General features: G+C 35.1%; 1 protein-coding gene across 3 annotated transcripts in view; it reads right to left on the bottom strand.

Annotated features, from left to right (window-relative positions):
- The window catches only part of LOC129221919 (peripheral plasma membrane protein CASK-like), a 246,374-nt gene that overhangs the window by 76,279 nt on the left and 154,163 nt on the right, over positions 1–15,932 (bottom strand). The gene's annotated exons all lie outside the window — the stretch shown is intronic.

Here is a 15,932-nt window from a genome sequence, read left to right as displayed (position 1 = left end):
GGAATTATGATGCAATATGGATACAGAACAAAAATTTTGAAATATATATATATATATATATATATATATATATATATATATATATATATATATATATATATATATATATATATATATATATATATATATATATATATATATATATATAGTCAATTAGCGATAACTCGAAGTCCTATAACTCGAATATTATTATAACTTGAATTTTATACCAAGTCTCGATCCCTTGGTCTTTAATTAAATGCTAATTACTCTCAATATCTCGAAGTTACCTTCCTTTAACTCCAAGTTTTTTCAAAGTTGACTTGAAATTTATTTCGAAAGAACGAAAAGAAAAAAGAAACAAACAAAGAAACAAGTGACTATGTGAGAAATTTAATTCACCTTCACTTTCAATTCCTGCACTATAGATCTCTAAAGCAAGAAGAGCACCTGTTGAGCCAATTTGCGATGAAGGAGTTACACGTGCGAAAATGAGTTAGCTTGTTTTCTTTTGTTGTACTGTACTGTTTACACTTTGACATGTTGCTGGACTAAGAATTTGCTTTTAAGCTGTCAAGTCAACTGATTGTACCTTTATTTAAAGGTTGACCTAAGTTAAGATGCGTGACCCTTCATTCTTTAGTTCGATCATTTGCTCTAAGTTTCTGAGTGACAGAGTGAGTTTTCTTTATTATTAAAGATGTGTAAGCAAATATACTCTGTCACTGGCTTTAAAAGAAAAAGAGAAACTTCTAAAGCGATAGAATCCATGAATCCGAATTAGAAACGAATGTGCACCTTTCCTGAAGTAGAATCAGCTCTATTCAAGTGGTTCCAGCAGTATCGAAATTGAAACCATGCTTTTGATTTTTTTCCTTCAATATTTTTGATTAAACTGTGCATATTCGGCTTACAAACTTTAAAGTTCTGCAGTTTTGTCTGTTATATGTACATATAAATTAAAACATTAAATGGATTTTAATATTAAAATGTCGAAAACCGAAACTAAAAATAAGTCAAACTTACAATAAGTCGAAGTTTTTCTTCGGTCCCTTTAGATTCGAGTTATCGCGAATTGACTGTATATATGTGTGTATATATATATATATATATATATATATATATATATATATATATATATATATATATATACACACACAGCCGAAAAGGAAATTAAAAGCAATGATTGAAAATTTTTATCTGATGCCAGTTTCTATTTGTTATCAAATAAAATACTTGTAATTGATTTTCAATGTTATAAGGTTATTAAAAGGATTTTCAATTTTCCCTCTTGATTCTGCATTGGTGACCCAGTCGGGGTTTTTTTTTTAATTTTGAATTTTAGTTACTTATAGCATGGTTTATTAATTTATTAACTGCATTACTCTTTACATAACAAATCATTCAAACGGGTTTAGTAAGTTCAGCGACGATGTCAGAGTCAATGGATAAGAAATGTCAATTTATCAGAGTAGTAATTTAATAGAAACTCTAGTAGAACCGGCTACTAGTGCGTTCAAATGCACGACTGAGTAACGTTTCATCACTTTCTGTTGGGTCACTCATTGAATTACTAAGTCACTCTATAGCCTCATTAAAGTATATTGGGTCATTCCACAGTGACGAACGTAACATTCAGAGACTCTGTTTTGTTGCATATCCCGAGTTTAAAACGTCTAATTATCATTTACTTGTGGTTTTGTGGAATTTCGTGAAAGAATAAAACTTACATGTAATATTCATGCAATCAAGCAGTAATTATTCTACGCACGGCATCCATTTTGAAAAACCTTTAACGAGATTTGAAAATTAAGAATGTTACCTCTAAAATGATGTATAACACATCAATATTGATTGATCCGCCACCAGCTCATGTGATCCCTATTCCGGGCTGATGAGTGCTAAAAAGCACGAAACTGCAGTCCTCGGATGGAATAACTAAGCTGGTGGTGTATTTTAAGTATTTCTGCCCTTAGCCCTGGCTTAGGGCGGTAACTTACTACAAAATACCAAGCTTTGCCATCAATCTTTGAGTTGAACCGCACCACTGCTGCGGTCGCTCATCTGGTTTGCTAATTCTGCATTAGCTACCAGTTTGTTTGGCTCTCTAGGCTCCCTTAAGAGGTTTTTCTGCCTCCAGCTCATGTGATCCCTATTCCGGGCTGATGAGTGCTAAAAAGCACGAAACTGCAGTCCTCGGATGGAATAACTGAGCTGGTGGTGTATTTTAAGTATTTTAAATATTGATTGAAATTTTAAATTTGAAATTTTGTTCTGCAGGTTGACATTTTCGTGGGATGACCCTATTATACGTTGAAGTAAGGCCTTTACAACCTTCAGCTATAAGGTTTTCTTGAAGGATGTCTCTAAGGGTTTAATATGTGTTTCATCATTTAAAGGAATCACCCCAAAATCTTTCAATATGGAATGAATTTTATAATACAATAAAGAAGTTTACCACACAGACTTTCGAAAAAAAAAACCCTTCTAACCCTTAATCTTCAATCCATTTGCGTGGGAGTGACATTTTTACGCATGTATTTGAACTTTATTCGCGTAATTTTAAAATTTTGGTTGTTAATTGTGAGAAATTCAAACATAAGGAGCCATTGTGTATCAAGAAAAATGATTAAATAAGCTTTGCGCTACAATATAATTAAAGTGAAAAAGTAACGTAAACAGAGCACGAAATCTCAAGAAAATACAGCATACAGCTATTTCAAGGCTGTAATGGAGCCTTTTTGTCTGTACAAAAACTCTCCGCGCGATCAAAAAGGCGTGAGAGAACTGAATGTCAACCACGTGGACACCAAAACATACGCCAAATAAGTCAATCAATAGGAATTCGCGAGAAGAGACGACAACTGACCAATCAGCAAACTAGAAGTCAATTTCGGAGAGCGCAGCAAGGAGGGGAGAGAACTATTAAGAAGCCAGGAAACAACGAGCTGATGTGTGCATCACATGACTTCCTTTTTCTCGAATTTAATGTCATTTCCTCATTATTGGCATTTTTAATGCAATTCAATAGTTTACTCTCTAAATATTACCAACAGTGGCCAAATTGGAACCAGATTTAAAAAAAAAAAAAAATCTCCAAATTTGTCGCCAAGTTGGCGACGAAACTTGACGATCAAAATACTGGCGATATATCCATATAAGTGTCCGACAAATTATAACACCATTGAGTTTATATCGAAATTAACAATGATTTCCCCCAAAAAAGAGGCAAAAGACCCCTTTAGAAACACCCGAATACAACCAAAAGGGGAGGTGCACAACTGGACGCAACTAGGAGTCTACGAACCAAATTTCGACTTTCTAGGACATACTGTTCTTGAGTTATGCGACATACATACGCACATACATACGTACATACAGACGTCACGAGAAAACTCGTAGTAATTAACTCGGGAATTGTCAAGATGGATATTTCGCGTGTCTATACGTTCTTAGGCACTTATTCACGTGTGGTCGAGTCGAAAAAAAACCCCAACTTCAGGGGGTGAGTAAAATGGAAATTAAGGTCGATTTTTGAGTGATTTTTTTTTTTTTTTTTCGCGAATACAATACTTCCTTTATTGTAAAAGGAAGAAAAAAGAGCGGGAGAAAACGAACAAACCGACAAAGCAATTATAAAAAATGCTTCTAAATATCAGGAAAAAATGGAGAGCTGGAAAAAACATTGACTATAGAATTTGAACATTTTCAAACATAGTAAGCTTCCTAAAAATCGAGGTCACAGACCGAAGAACATTTACAAATAATTCTGACAGATAAAAGATCAAAACAGTGGCCAGAGAAGTCCAACAATGCTGAGCTATGTTCTTTATGTTTATATAATACTTGTGGTACCCGCACGGCTTTGCCCGTAGTGGAACATTAAAAGGTTGATTCGCCTATATATTTACAAATAATGTAAGGTAAATTTCTCGCCAATTGGCTTGCCCATGTTACGATTCACGGTATCATAACTTGGTAATTTACTCGTCCATCTTAAGATAATTTTGCTCGGGAAAATGTTCTTAAAATTGGAATAGAAAAAGAACAAAATCGAATTTCCGAAAAATCGCTTCGAGTTGCACCCCCCCCCCCATGCTGAATACTAACTTTGTGTCGAATTTCGTGAAAATCGGCCGAACGGTCTAGATGCTATGCGCGTCACAGAGATACAGACATTCTGTCAGACACAGAGATCCAGACTTTCAGCTTTATTATTAGTAAAGAAAAGATATGTACGGTTAGACGTTTTATTCTTCAGAAAAACTCTCATGCAACTAAAATTTTGCCAAAAATATTATTTTGAGTGTTTGGTAAAAATCTATTTACAGTAATAAGAAAATAGGATGTGAATGAAATAAATGTTAGCTCCTTTTCGTAAAATATATTTACTATCAAAGAATCATAGAAAAGATGAAACGAGAGATCCCATCTGCTTTATGCGAATATGATTACGTCACGGATAAATTCCATAAACTACGCGTAAAAAAATGAGGCAGGAAATTTTTCGATAGAGAAAAGTTATCACTCTTGTAATATCAAAACATTCAACGTGAGGACGATATTGGATTGTTGCCAAAACTGCAAAAACAGAAAAATATCTTGACACTGAAGTTCAAACGAAAGCTAAAACTTAGAAAGTGACTGTCAGATTAGGAAGGACGTGAAGTGAAATGATTTCAATTTTACAGCTTTGTTTTCTTTGCTGCCAAAAAAAAAAATATTGTTGATTTGGTTTGTTTTTTTTTTATTTTATATGCTTATTTCTTTCTTCATTTATTTATTTATTTGGTATTTGAAAAGGGATGAGAAAAATATTCTTTTCAGTAAAAATATTCCAGAAGAATAGTTTTGTTTCGTTCTCCGACCCCCTCCCCCCTCCCTCGAGTCTTCTAACTATTCTTTCAAAACATTTAATCAAAATCCCTTGCTTGTAATGGAATATACCTTATAACTATTCTGCATGTATTTGCAGAGTACGGCCAGAAGTCCGATTAAATGAATTGATTAGGAATAGACCACCGTCGATAAATTGAAAATTCCGGATTAAATATGAATCACCATTTTCACCTTCACATTCAGTTCCCTTTTCCTAAAGAAAAAGAAACATACTTCGTATCATATTGCGTACTTTGTTCGATATTGTACCCTACCCCACATTGCACGCTTCTCTAAGCTGAATTTTATCTATAACCACATGCATTATTTACGCTTAAAATCAAATAAATACTAAAAAAAACAATTACTTAACCACAGAAAAAATAAATTATGTTTATCTTTATCTTTACTAATAATAAAGCTGAAAGTCTCTCTGTTCGGAGGATGTCTGGATGTCTGTAGGATGTTTGGATCTCTGTGACGCGCATAGCGCCTAGACCGTTAGGCCGATTTTCATGAATTTTGGCACAAAGTTAGTTTGTAGCATGGGGGTGTGCACCTTGAAGCGATTTTTTGAAAATTCGATGTGGTTCTTTTTCTATTCCAATTTTAAGAACAAAAATATCATAAGATGGACGAGTAAATTACGAAATTATCATAACGTGGAACCGTAGCATGGGCACAAGCCAATTGGCAAGATACGAGATTATCATAACGTGGAACCGTAACATGGATACAAGCCAATTGGCGAGAAAATTCACCATACATTATTTGTAAATATACAGGCGAACCAAAACACTTTTTAACTTCTCTATTAAGGGCAAAGCCATTCGGGTACCACTAGTAACTTATAAAGTTTTAGTTTCAACTTATAAGAACGGTGCGTATCTGATTACTGAAGGATTTCAAAGAAAAATTCGGAACTATAAAACAAGCAAACACCTACCCCCTCTCCAACTGCAGTTTAAACCACGTTTTCTGGTCACAACACAACACATTAACTCTTACGCAACTATAGTTGAGGCAAACCTAACCTGGCAGCGTCGTAATGGTGTGATCAGAATCTACGTAGCCTTCTCAATGCTCCCAGGTTTGGTTTGCCCCAACTGTAGTCCCGTCATTATCCGCCGATGTCGAATGCACGTACGTATAAAAAAATACATAGTCAATTTACATTAGGAAGTACCCTCATATTGAGTAACTAGACAGCTTTATAATTGTAACCATACTGCATTTTTAATGTATTGTACTGTACTTTTTATTGAATTTGGTAACCTTCAAATGAGAACTAAACAACAAAAAATAATAAATAAGTCTCTCCTCAAAGACTCATCAAACAGCTTAAGTCCGAATGGTGACAGGTAACGGGAGTCTCTGGAGCGTATGTATCTATGCTAGGTAAATTTCACCTAATATTCGTTAAAAAAAAAACACTTAGTTCTAAAATAACTGTATTTCCAATGTATTCCAGGGAAAATATTTTTAACAGGTGCAAAATGAATAAAATTTAAACAGTCGAACTCGGTTATAACGATTCCTAACGAGAACCTGGTTTAAACAAGGAAATAAGAGAAACTTGGTTGGTTAAGTCTGTGAGATCACACCTTACTTTTAACGAGCAAACCTTGATTAAAGCGAGGTTTAATGTGTGATTCATACATTTTCTACTGACTTCCAGCTCAGCTTATCCTTTCTTGAAAAAATTCGTTTAACATTCCTAAGTCAGACGAAAGTTGGTGTTATCACTTCCGAGATACTTACTTCCGAAGATATTGCAGCTCAAATCCATGCTAAAGTAGATTTTAAATAATTTAATTTGAATTTTGTCATCTTGAATTCAAATTATGTTTTTCGCAATCACGAGTGTGTGTGTATATGTAAGCATGTGTGTTTGTGTGTGGGGGGGTATGTGTGTGTGTAGGCATGTGTGTTTGTGTCTGTGTGCGGGCATGAGTGTGTGGGTAGTTGTGTGTGTGTAGGTGTGTGTGGGGGTATGTGTATGTGTGTGTAGGCATGAATGTGTGGGTAGTTGTGTGTATGTGAGTGTGTAGGTGTGTGTGTGTGTTTGTGTATGTGTGTAGGTGTATGTATATGTATGTGTGTGTAGGTGTATATATGTATATGTGTTTAGGTGCGTGCATGTATGCGTGTAAGTGTAGGATATTGACGAAACCTGGAGACGGTTTTCGCTAGAGGTGCGGCATCGTGAGGAGCCGGTCGACGGTGATGCTGCGGAGGGTGCTGGTGGGAAAAATCAAAGGAACGTCAAAAACAGTCAAATGAAAGCAATAAGCAATCGTGATTGCTCAAAAAACGAGCTGATGTGTGCATCACATGACTTCTTTTTACGCTAATTTAATGATTGCAGTGCCTTGAACTGGAAATAAGTAAAGAAACACTTCAAATATTTTCACTCCAAGTTTGTTGCGAACCGAAGCAAAAAAAAAAAAAAAAAAAGTTTTATACAGATAAATTTTCCCAATATTGGCAATTTTAATGTGATTCAATGGTTAACTCTCTAAATATCGCCAATAGTGACCAAATTGAAACCAGATTTTAGAAAAAAATCCCGCCAAATTTGTCACCAAGTTGGCAACAAAACTAGGCGACCAAAAGCTTGGCGATATATTTCCAAGTGTTTGCCAAATTATAACACCACTTGAGTTTGCATTGAAATTAACAACGATTTCCCCCCAAAAAGGTGTGAAAGACCCCTTTTGGAGCATCCGAATGCAACCAAAAAAGAATGTGCACAACTAGATCCCACTAGGAGTCTACGTACCAAATTTCAACTTTCTAGGACATACGGGAATTATGCGAGATACATACGCACATAAGTACATACGCACATACATACGTGCATACAGACGTCACGAGAAAACTCGTGGTAATTAACTCGGGTATCGTCAAAATGGATATTTCGGGTATCTATACGTTCTTAGGCATTTATCCACGTGTAGTCGGGTTGAAAAAAAACTCAATATTCATTCGAGAGCGAGCAAAATGGAAATTAAGACCGGTTTTTGAGTGAACTTTTTTTCGCGAATACAATACTTCCTTTCTGGTAAAAGGAAGTAATAATGAAAGCGAAAACGATAACTACATATCGTCGCCTCAGAGCAATAGTAAGACATCTTAGTATTATTCTTGGGATTAGATGTCTTACTGTTGCTCTGAGGTGACGATATATGAAAAAAATCAAAGCTGTACGACACTCAACATAGTCAATGGCTTTTGACGTGCAGAAAACGTTTTTCAAAGCGAGGAGCGCAAGTGAGGATGTTTTCTGAGCCATAAAGTATTTCGCAAAAAACAATAGCTCAAGAAAGAGACAATAAGACAGTCCAAAGCAAACTACTGTAAAAGCACTTATTTTCGCGAACCGTAAATTTCCTAAAAATGAAAATATCAGTGATTTCGCGAGCAGAAAATTTCTCGAATTTTATCTGAAAAGTACAGAAAGTCAAAAAATCCACCAAGAAAAAAGATTTCGTGAGATTTAAATTTTCGCGGCTACGAAGGGTTCACAGAAATCGTAAAAACTAAAGCCTCGCGAAAATTAGTGCTTTTGCATTATTTTTTTTCTTTGATTTTCTACAGAAATAAAAACTGACAAAAAACCAGGGCTGTGGAGTCGGAGTCGGAGTCGGAGTCGAAGAGTCGGAGTCGGACTGATTTTGGAATAAAGGAGTCGGAGTCGGAGTCGTTGGAAAACATGCCGACTCCGACTAAGACTCCGGGCTTCTTTTTTTCTTTCCTTTTCACTGACTCTCCTTGCATTTTTTAAAAATTGATTACCAATTGGTTCGATTACATGTATAAAAAGATACTAATGAGAAAATAACTGCCATTATGGCAATCAGCTAGCTTGAGTGCTTACCGAACTTTCTGTAGCCGTCCCCTAGTTTGCTTGCTTTTTAACTTAACTAATAGCAACTGTCAGCAAACGGTTTTGTTGAATAACATTTTCAAGTAATCACTTTCAAATAAAAATAGAAATATAGTGTTTTGTTCTATCTCAGTTTAAAATAGTAAAAGAAACGTAACAAATTAGTAAGTCGACGCCTGTAGCTAAGGTTGAAACGTTTAAGTGTGATCGGCAAATTCAAAGAAGTTCTGGCTCGAAAGCACGAATCCAAAAGATTCGATGAAATAATCTAATGTTTATTTCTTTATTAAGACTATTTCTGTAAGCTTGGTTCTCACTAAAAAGTATGGAACAAAATAAGTGTAAAAAATTTCTTGATTACAACACTCAAGAATTGCAGTTAATCTTAAAATCTTCATATTTAGGTTAATTCTAAAGCAGCCAATAAAATTTAAATTAAAAATTTAGCGAAGAAGAAATATAGGTATAGTAAAAGCTATTCGTACAAATTTGTATACCGCCGCGTTTTGTGTAAAATTAGCTCCTGACGCATATGTGCCCTATTTTCGTTGAAATTTTATTGATGAAATATAATTTAAAATATATTCGTGAAAATTTTCAGAATTAAAGTATTTATATTTTTTATAAACTCTGAAATTAACTTTGGGTGTCATCTACTAGATGGATGTCACCAGGGGCAAACCACTCCCTCTCAAGATTTAGAAAAAAAGTTTTTTTTCTCTCAAGTTACAGCTTTCAAAAATTGAAAGCACACGATTTGATCAATATATATTTGTTAAACATTAAAGGGGGGCAAATTACAGATAATCATTTTCAAAATTTTTAAAAGGGATTTTTAAGTCATCTCACTTTTTAACTCGTAACTATTGGAAAGTTTGATTTTTAAATTGAATTTCTAACGTTGTATGACGTCTTGGGTTTACAATAAAAAACAAAATGCTAAATTTTCATAAAAAGGAATTAATATTTCAATCTCTGTTAAGAGGTTTTCCCCCTTCCCTTGAATGGAGAGAGGGAGTTTATAAAATACAATTAAAAAAATCAAAAAAAAATCCGGAGTCGGAGTCGGAGTTGGAGTCGGAGTCGGGCGTTTCAAAATCCAGGAGTCGGAGTCGGCCATTTTCCTTCCGACTCCGCAGCCCTGCAAAAAACAAGCGTGTATGAGGTTTTTTTTTTTCCCACGAACATTTATTTTATGAGAACCTGCTAAAACGAAAAAATATCGCTGTCCCTTCGCGCTCGTTATTAATGAGTTTCACGGTATTCAGTAAGTGACCGCCCTATAGCCCGGGCTAAGGCAGAAATACATGAAATACACCGCCAGCTCAGTCAATTCCAGCCGAAGACTGCAGTTTCGTGCTTATTAGCACTCATATTCGAGTTGAACCGAACCATTGCTTCGTTCACTCGTCTGGTCAGTGCTAATTCTGTATTAGCTACCAGTTTGTTTGGTAGTCTTGGCTTCCTTAAGAGGTTTTCCACCTCCAGCTCAGTCAATCCTATGCCGGGGTGATGAGTGCTAATAAGCACGAAACTGCAGTCCCCGGCTGGAATTGACTGAGCTGGCGGTGTATTTCATGAGTTTCACTGTGTTTACGTAGAGATGGAGTAGAATATAAAGGGTATTAAGAGAACAAACTATTCGAACAAAAAGGTGATACACATTTCATAGACCGTTAACTCCTAATAGCTGCAAAATACTATGTTTCTGCTTCAGTCTGTTTCCAGGTTGATACAGTATACAACTAATACATAACTTACTGCTGCAAAACATTGGCTTACGCAACCTCGATATCAATCCAAGATTAGATATGCCACCTGCAGAAGGTAGATGGCGCTATTCAATGCTGCTCACATGCCGTTTTGGGTAACCGCTATTTGGAAAGTCCCTCAAATCCTGCAGTATGCGATGTGACTTAAGCACAATTACTCCCGGCTCCATTACGCAATGAAATCACCGCTCCCTCTATTTCGCTTCTCCATTCATCTCCAATGCATTTGAAGTTATCGACTTCTGCTCTCAGGTTACAGAGCTCATTACCTTACCGAGAAATGATGTAGGGTCCGTTGGCGCAATGGGAAACAGAATTTCTATGTCCCAGCTTCAGATCCTTCTATTTCTTTATAAAGTAAGAAATAAAATGTTGTGCATTGTGCCCAAACACACTCTGAGAGTAACTGGGTATGAAAAATTTGAATGAAATCACGTTTGCATTTGCCACAGAGTGTTTTCTATTATCTCTGAGACTAGGAGGCAAAGATAAATAGTGTTTTTTCCTCATGAGTTTGATGTAGGTTGATAATCACAATATACACAATAAGTTGAGAAGCTTAAGAAGATCTACACTCCGGTAGCAGAACTTTTTTCAACAGTCTGCGACGCTGATCAAAAACCAAAAATCGTCTGCAAGATTAATTGACATTAGAATGCTCGTAAAATATATATATCAACATTGAGAAATGCTTTAAAATAAGATGCTAATACAAGTACATGCTGCCAGTCGATTATATCCCAGAAAATACGGTACAAAACTTTATTATCTGAAATTTAAAGTGATTACTTGTTTAAAAAAATTTAGGGTTTTTTTCCCTCAAATAGGACTTTTCCAAGAATCTGCGACGCAAGTCGCGCTGTTTCTGTACCGGGATCTGCACCAACAATAATTATTCTGGGACTCATAGGTCACGTGCGACCTGTTGAATCAGCCAACGTAATCAGAAATCATTTTAAAAGAAAAATCATACAAAAAATTTAACTAAGCGCTAAGTTTATGCAAAATTATCACTAAGTATAATTTAGATCAAAAATATATCGTCCGAAAGTTAAAAAAATGAAAAAAAAATCTTTAAACCAGGAAGAATGTTTTTACTTAAGCATGTATGAGGGAAATGAAAGTTCCTTAACTGCTCATCAAAAACAGTAGGGGAGGTGAAACTTAGAACTTAACGTTTATAATAACTATCCACATGTCAAGAAAAACTAGCTGGTACTAGTTTGTATTTGTAGGCCTACTGAGGAGGAAAACGTTAGGTCACTAAAAAAACCGTTTTTTTTTTGAGCAATCATGATTGCTTATTGCTTTCATTTGACTGTTTTTGGCGTGCTATCGTTTTATTTCCCATCAGCGGCCTCACGATGCTGCTCCTATAGCGAAACCCGTCTCCAGGTTGCGTCCATATCCCACACACACACGCATACATACACGCACCTACACACACGCACACACAAGCACATACACACACATACACAAACATACCCTACACACACATACACAAACACACACACACACGCATACATACAGACACCTACACATACACACAAATACACACAACTACCCACACACTCATGCCTGCACACAGACACAAACACATATGCTTACACACATACACATACCCCCCACACACAAACACACACACACTCGTGATTGCGAAAAACATAATTTGAATTCAAGATGACAAAATTCAAATTATTTTCTTTCTTTCTTTTTTTTTTTTTTCTTTTTTTACGATATCATCTTCAAACAATGATAAAGCCAACACAATTCTTTTGAAACACACAAAAGACTCCGAATGTCTTCTGTATTGTTGGGGAATGTGGGGCAAAGTGAAATAGCGGGGCAAAGAGAATGGTGAAATAGTTACTCCGCTTTTAATGCCACCTATCAAGCAATTTTTTAACTATGTAGTAAGATAAAAATACCCCTGAAAAGTAAAGAATATAATAATACAAGCAATTTGGCAAGCTTATGGTTGTCAAGTTTTGTTGCCAACTTGACTATATATCGTAAGTTTGGCGGAAAAATATATATTTTTATATATTTTTCGAATTTGGTTTCAATTTGGGGTTATTGGCTATATTTAAAGGGTAATACAGTGCATTACGTTGATATTGGGTTGGTCCAAATTCATCAATTGAATTTGTATTGCTTTAACACTGATTTCCCCCCCCCCCCCAAAACGGTGTAAAAGACCCCTTTCGGAACATCCGAATACAACCAAAAAGGGAGGAGCACAACTAGATCCCACTAGGAGTTTACATACCAAATTTTAACTTTCTGCGACATACCGTTTTTGAGTTATTCGAGATACGTACATGCATACGCACATACAGACGTCACGAGAAAGCTCGCAATTCACTCGGGGTTGGTCAAAATGGATGTTTCGGGCGTCCATACGTTCTTAGTCATATATGAACGCGCGGTCGGATCGAATAAACCACTCAACACTCATTCGGGGATGCGTAAAATGGAAAATTAGGCTAAAATTTGAGGGGGGTTTTTTGCGAATACAATACTTTCTTTACTGTATAAAAGGAAGTAATATAAATAAATAATAAATAGCAGAAACGACCATTCCTAAAATTAAAAATGTACAGTTAATACAGAATTTCAAAAAACTATTTAGAAAGATAATTCGCGACCCAAAAGTTAATTTTATGAAACATGCAATTCTTTCTTGGGAATTGAGAATAAATGATGATGATCCCAACAACATTAGAAAGTTTAGAATTTTGCATTAGTGGGGATCAATCTTAAATATTATTCCCACTCCAATTACGTTCAAGCATAAAGTCATATTATGAAAATGAGTTTCGGGCTTACTTTATATTTTTACATGGCTGACTGACGAACATAAGTTATGTTTTTAAAATGAAAGGTAATGATGGATGCTTTGCTCCACCCAGACAAATAAATCACGCTTCAACTAGTCACCGGAAGCGCTGGCGTCGTAAATCATTTGGATGATAAATGGCGGACTTAACACTGCTACAACAGAACATGAATGTCATATTCAGCACAAGGACGCAAGTCAGTTTATAAACAATGATCAATTAACAAAGTTTGATAACGCTCAAAATTAGCCTAGTAGCTGCTGTTCGTACACGTGATCAGATCCCACGCTGGGAATAATATTGCAATTATTTTTATTTCGAAATTCCCTACCAGTTTACGCCACCGAATATTTCGAAAAGTTTTATCAGTAAATCAGCATTTCTTTCCGTTCACGGCATCATTGGCAGCAGTAGTTGACGATTACCTATGGATTCTCCCCCCCCCCTTCTTCACGATTTTTTGGAGAGTTGTACCTTGGGCCACTTTTCATATTTTAATTTTAACGTCAGTATTTGAATCAAATTTAAAATTTTAAAGTTACATTTAAGTACCCCAACATATTTCTATGCAATATATTTTTTTAAATTCAGACAGTTTGAAATTAAAATATTGCCAGCCATTTAAAGTAAGAGTTCCAAGCTGTCCAAAGGTAACATCCTATTGTACCTTGGGACACATCTTGTTGTACTATGGAAAAGTCTTCATGATTCAGGAAACAGCTATATACTTGAGCCAATTTTGCATCAAAAAAAAATTAATTTTAACTTTGACATTTTGAATTCAAATTATGTTTTTCGCAATCACGAGTGTGTATATGTAGGTGTGTGTGTTTGTGTGGGTATGTGTGTGTCTGTGTAGGCGTGTGTGTTTGTGTCTGTGTACAGGCATGAGTGTGTGTATGTGTGTATACGTAGGCGTGTGTGTGTATAGGTGTGTGTGTGTGTAGGTGTGTGTGTGAAGGATATGGACGCAACCTGGAGACTGTTTTCGCTAGAGGAGTAGCATCGGGAGGAGCCGGTCGACGGTGGTGCTACAGAGTAAGACGGGAGGAAAATAAAATCATAGGAATTCAAACAATCAAGTGAGAACAATAAGCAATCGTGATTGCCCCAAAATTTGTTTTCATGGTAATAAATTGCATCATGAATAATGAATTATGAATAATGATTTAATGAATCATATCTAACATTAAATGTGTTTAAAAGACTACATAAGATTAGAACGTTGTTCATTGTTCCTAAACATAACTTAGTTATTAAGAACCATGCATATGTTGCAGCTTGGAACGTGTCCTAAGGTACCCAAATGTTTGGCTGTCCTAAGGTACAATCACCACGTGTTTTAAGAAAAACCATAATAGTGGTCAATCTAGATGCACTATCATTATTTTCTCATAAGCAAAATATTTAAAGTACTTCTCTTTTGTAACAAAATAAAATTTTGTTGATTAAATTTATAAATGCAAAGACAGAAAATAAAATGAAAATGAAGAAAATATTTACTTTTGAGTCATGAAATTTTGTTTCTTTCACAGAATCGTCAATTTTACTCATTTGATGCTGATTTTTACTATGGCACCATTTAGTAGTGAAGGTTACCAGTAGAGATTACAAAAACATGACTGTTAAAATTAGATTCTTAGAAATTAACCAAAGAACTTACGTTCCCAAAGAACAAACGTTCCGAGGTACAACACTCTCCCTTATGATTTATTAGGCAATCATAAAAATTGCTTATCATTGGCAGAAAAAAAATTATAATAGGAATTAATTAAAAAAAATGATAAATCCAAAGAAAACAGGAGACATTTAAAAAAAAAACAAAGAATAATATTGCGTATAGAGGCACCCAAGGGAACACTAAAGGAAAACAGAAAGAGAGAAAATGGAGTCAAAATATCTATAATCTTTTTGCTGTTATTACCGCAACTTGTACTTTGCAGTACCTATGGAAAAAACGGCATTATGTACACATTTTGCACATTTTTAAATACAAAAACCTTAAGTATATTACATCGTAATTATGTTATAAATTTAATAAAATTAACTTACTTATTATGAATCTTACTTTCAGTTTCACCAGCTTAAAATAAAACAAAGTGCAGTTTGACGGAATAAAAGCAACTACAAAAATGCAACAGACGATTTTTTTTTCGCCTAAAACGTGGCAACAGCTAATTACTTCCTAATTAAATTCAGGAGTAAAGTTCCAGAATTTTAACTTTCTACTAAGAACAGTTTAGAAAGATGAAACTTTTATTGATTAATTTTAAAAGCTTCCTTTTTTTCATTCAATGTGGAATTCAAAGCAATATGGGACAAGTATTGGCTGGAACGAAAAATGTCTAGGGCATAAAATTACTAGGCATAATAAAATTATTTTATTAACGAGAGAAATGTTGCTTCGAAGATTCTGTGTCAAAGTTACAGTTACAACGAAGCACGCATTTTATTTGATTTTGTTCCGCGCCAGGTAGTACTATCTTAATTATGTGTTTTATACAATTTCAGCGCGGTATGCTTATAAAGATTCACAACTTCCTTCTAAATTGCAACAGTAAAGACAAAAGTTTT

The sequence above is a fragment of the Uloborus diversus genome, chromosome 5 (genome assembly GCF_026930045.1).
Source record: "Uloborus diversus isolate 005 chromosome 5, Udiv.v.3.1, whole genome shotgun sequence".
NCBI lineage: Eukaryota > Metazoa > Arthropoda > Arachnida > Araneae > Uloboridae > Uloborus > Uloborus diversus.
This window is presented reverse-complemented; position numbering and strand designations above follow the sequence as displayed.